The sequence below is a fragment of the Elephas maximus genome, chromosome 16 (genome assembly GCF_024166365.1).
Source record: "Elephas maximus indicus isolate mEleMax1 chromosome 16, mEleMax1 primary haplotype, whole genome shotgun sequence".
In the NCBI taxonomy this organism is placed as follows: domain Eukaryota; kingdom Metazoa; phylum Chordata; class Mammalia; order Proboscidea; family Elephantidae; genus Elephas; species Elephas maximus.
Window position 1 is genome coordinate 88,659,772 of NC_064834.1, and position 4,590 is coordinate 88,664,361.

The 4,590-nt window shown below is 43.7% G+C and overlaps 1 long non-coding RNA gene across 1 annotated transcript; it reads left to right on the forward strand.

Annotated features, from left to right (window-relative positions):
• Positions 1-481: 481 nt before the first annotated feature.
• On the forward strand, positions 482-3,710 carry LOC126059466 (uncharacterized). Its single transcript, XR_007513436.1, has 3 exons — positions 482-706; positions 3,339-3,486; positions 3,604-3,710. It is a non-coding gene; the product is annotated as an uncharacterized LOC126059466 (long non-coding RNA).
• Positions 3,711-4,590: the final 880 nt, after the last annotated feature.

Sequence of the window (4,590 nt, forward strand, 5' to 3'; positions counted from 1 at the left end):
CTCCAGGAAGCACACTGGACTTCAGAGAGGCTTGTTGGCTGCTGTTCACCTGGCAGGCTTCTAGACACCAGAGTACCCTTGGGCTTGGTGCCTGCTCCTCTCTCTACTGACACCCTCCCTCTAGGATGCCTCAGTGAGTTCACTGCTGTCTATTTGTAGCTAAGGACCTGAGGTTTATACCTCCGTCCATTCAAACTCCTCCTGGGTCCAGACTCATATATTCAAATGTCAGCGTAACTCTCTGTATTGACCTCTTTATGCATTATAATGATACATTCCTCATATGGCCATCATGAAAAGCAAACGTTAAAGAAAAAGCACAGGAGTGCCTGGCACCAGTGCAGGTACTCAATGACCATTAGCTGTTGGTATTATCCTTGACATCCCCATGTGGGGTGAAGTTTTATTACCTGACATTTCCGTGTGAATATCTAACAGCTACACCATGTTATCTAGGCTATGAAACAATTCTTGGTTCCAACCACCATTCTGTCCTTATCGATGAATTTCTCAAGGCTTCGGTGATGGGAGTGTGTGTTTTTCCACACAATGGACGTGATTAGGAATGGTTGGCTATGTCCTACACAATAAATTGCTCCAGCATTCCTATGGGTGACCATTGAGACAAGTTTCAGCCAACGAATGTAGCAAAGAATTGGAACCACTCTCAGCTGTTCATGCGAGTACTCTCAATCCAGAATATCTGGTAAATCGACTGTTAGGGATTGAATTGTGTCCCTCCACAATGTATGTGGAAATCCTAACCCCTGTACCTGTAAATCTGACCTTGTTAGGAAAGGGGGGGCCTGCTTTTATTATGTGAATGAGGTCATACCAATGTAGGGTGGGTCCTAAGCCTAACTCTTCTTAGTTATAAAAGGAGCAGAATACACACAGACACAAACAGGTGAAAAGGAAGACAGACAAAGAAGACAGATGCTTCTAGAAGGCCAGGAACACAAATGATTGCTGGCATCTACTAGAAGCTGAGGTAGACAAGGAAGGACCTCCCACTACAGCCATGCCCTGAATTCGAACGACTACCTGCTAAACTGTGAGAAAATAAATTTCTGTTCTTTAAAGCCATCCAGTTGTGTTATTTTTTGTTATGGAGGGACTAGGTAACTAACACACATACCCGTTCTTATAAGTTCAGCCCAGTGCAGAATAATTTTCTTCCCTCCTTGGTCTAACCCACCCGAACCTGCTCTTTCCCTATCAGTTTCCTTTGCTTTCACCTAAGAGCTATGACAGAGTCAGCTCGATGGTTATGCATTGAAATTTCAATTTATTTTTTATTTATGATTACTATTAATTCCAGTATTTTCTACAGTTTTCAATGGAGACAGTCCTATAATCTATGAATAGCAGTTATACTTTTTCTCTTTTTGTACTAGCTTACACTTCCAGTGTTCAATGTTTAATAAAAGTAATGATAGAAGCACCCTTATTTTATTGTTTATTAATTTTAAAGAGAATGTCCCACACGTCACCATGAACTATCATGCTAGTTGTAGTTTTCCACGTTTGGGAACTCCTTTTCTGTTCCATATTTGCTCCTAGTCCTTATCTCTCCGTGTGATTGGATTTTATCAACCTGCTTTGCCCCCATCTCTTGAGGTGAGCATATGTCTTCTCTTCTTTCACCTATGCATGTGGTGAATGAAATTACTAAATCTTTAACGTTCACTCAAATTTATATGCCTACAATAAACCGCCTTGATCATGGCATGTTATGTGGTTTATACTTTGCTGGATTTCCTTTGCTGGCATCTTACGTAGGGTTTTGCATCTCAGTTACTGAGTGTGCTTGTCCTCTAACTCTTCTCTACCATCCTTCTCTAATTTGTTATCATTTTTAAACTAGCCTTAAGGATCAAGTTAGGGGAGTATCTCATGGTTTTCTAATCTCTGTTGACTATGTACAAGATTAAAATTACTGTTTCTTGCATGTTTGCTGGAACCTGACTGGAAACGATCTAGGTCTGCCATTTTCTTTGTAGGGAGATCTTGAAGTACTGACCCATTTTATTTAGTGGTTAAAGGCATCTTCTGGTGCTAATTTACTTAGAAAAAATTCTGATGCATGTTCTAGGTTGCTCGAATCTCATCTTCAAATATTGATTATCAGGGCTTGTAGCCTCATGCAAGGCAATTCATCAATCCCAGATTTCCCCAAAGTCAGGCTCTGCAACTCTTCCTGGTACCAAATTCCCTCATTTAAGACTTATTTGCAAAGAGACAACAGTATGCTATCTACGCAGTTGTTTATCCGCAGCCTTCTTGAGTCCATAATGTGAGGATACAGTCTTCTAATACTTTTTTTGTAATTGTTCTTTTTCTTATTTTTTTTTCCTTTTTTCACTGCCAATACCCACCTCCCCAGTCTAGTAGTTTTAAAGTTGTGAGTTTCAGGTTCAAGTCTGTAATCCAGCTGAGCTTCTGTGTGTGCTGCATGTGTGCATCAAAAGAACACGCTTCTAGAAGCAGAAAGTAGGCAGTGCGACTGTTGGGTGGTTGGTGGGGTAGGGGGAGGGGAGCTGCTGCTCAGAGACGGCACCCGAGGGAGGCACGAGATGCCGGGCTGCCCACCGCAAGCCCGCAGGCTCCAAGGAGGAGGAAACTGCGTGCGCCATGAGCCTTTTGAGACAGGCCCAAGCCCGCCTAGCTGGGTGCTAACCTCACATCTGCCAGGCTTGCAGGTTCCACCAGGACTAGGGGAAGCCTAAGGCCAAGGAGGGCAAGGTCTAGGGTCTGGACCTGAAAACTGGTTCTGCCACTTGTGATCGCAGCGCTTATGCTGCAAAGGAGGGCAGGAAGCATATCGCAATGTGTGTCCGGACGATGACCCAGAAGGGGGGAGTTGTGGTCACCTACGGACTCTGGGTCTGCATATGGAGGCCCCCAGGGTGCAATTCCAGGAGCAGAAGGCAAAGCACAGAGGCCAAAGTGCACCTCGCCGATGCTTCCCAGGGGCATTTCCCCAAATATGGGGAGCAGTCCCTTCTCTGGGCTAGGGACTTTGTTTCCTCCATTGTCATCACTGACTGTGAGCAGACTCTAGTCTATGCAGACTAATGAGGAGCTATCAAAATGAGCTCCAAACTCCGGATTTGAGTTAAGGATCATAAATTAACACAGAGAAATACGACTTTAGCAATAAGTGACTGTTTGAAGTCCAGGTTGCCTTAAAACACGGAATTTCAGTCTTTCAGCTCCTCTGCTAATGTAGTGACTAAGAACAGGATCTCAGTGGAGCTCAAAGATGTGGGGCACTGGGAATACTCTGGGTCTGTCTGCTCACGGCTGATTGCCTGATTCCCAGTTTTATTATACAGCTTAAATACAGACCAGAAGAGGAGTTTGGGGCTTGACACCTGACATCTTAACACCAGTTCCTGTTTCTTGAGGAAGGAAGAGGTAAAATAAATCAGCGTTTACTGTGTCCTTCTCCATCCCCGGAAGTCTTCATGAAGACCCTCTCAGGTAAGGATTGACAGGGAGTGGCTTGGTTTACTATTCGACTTTGTCCTTCAGTCACTTTGTTTATGTCCTGCATGTAAACTATTATGCATTGACAGAAGCATTCTAATTCTTATGCAGAATGACTAGACCTGCTGCAGAATGACTATATTGTGCCTCCCTTGGGCGCCCCTGTCTGCGCAGCACCCCCCACCCCCAACTGCCCAACCGCCTCTCTCCTGGCATTCTGCTTCTAGAAGCATGTTCTTTTGATGCAGAGATGCAACACACACAGAATCCCAGCTGGATTACAGACTTGAACCTGAAGACCTTATGCAGAATGACTATTTATGAACCACTAAGCTTAGTACTAAAGCAGGTACTTACCCCTCAGAGAAGGCCCTGGGGGAGGTTGATACATGCATTCCCCAGTGCTCCTGCTGCTCTAGAAGTGCCTGAAATGCCTCTGTGGGAAAGGCCTTCAGAGTAGGCTCATGGCCCACGTGGGAATTCAGGCCTGTTTTTCTGTTAGAACATCTCATTTCGCTCTGAAAATGTTATTATCCAGTTTATTCACCAGACATGAGTACAGACATCTCATATTTTCAAAATTAATCCCATTCTCTAATACTAATTTGCCACCAAGAGTATATTCCAAAGTGTTTCCAATAGGCTAGAAAGTCTTTCCAAAGAGGGGAGTCCTGCGCCATGTTGTGCAGTGAGAGCAGGGTTGGCATAATATGTTTACCCAGATACCTACCACTTTTTAAAAATTTTTATTGTGCTTTATTTGAAACTTTACAGAGCAAATTACTTTCTTGTTCAGCCATTTATACACAATTGTTTTGTGACATTGGTGGCAATATTCATGATGTGTCAGTATTCTCTTCTATGCTCCAGTTCCCCGTTTCCATCTGCCATGATTCCTGTTCCATCCTGCCCTCTTTTCTGTGCTTTTGGGCAGGTTTTGCACTTTTGGTCTCATACACACGATTGAACTAAGAAACACTTTCTTCACGTGTGTTATTGTTTGTTTTATAGACCTGTCTAATCTTTGGCTGAACGGCGAACTTCAGAAGGTACTTTCGACTTTGTTGCTTTCCATAATTCCTGAAATTCCAAGCCTGC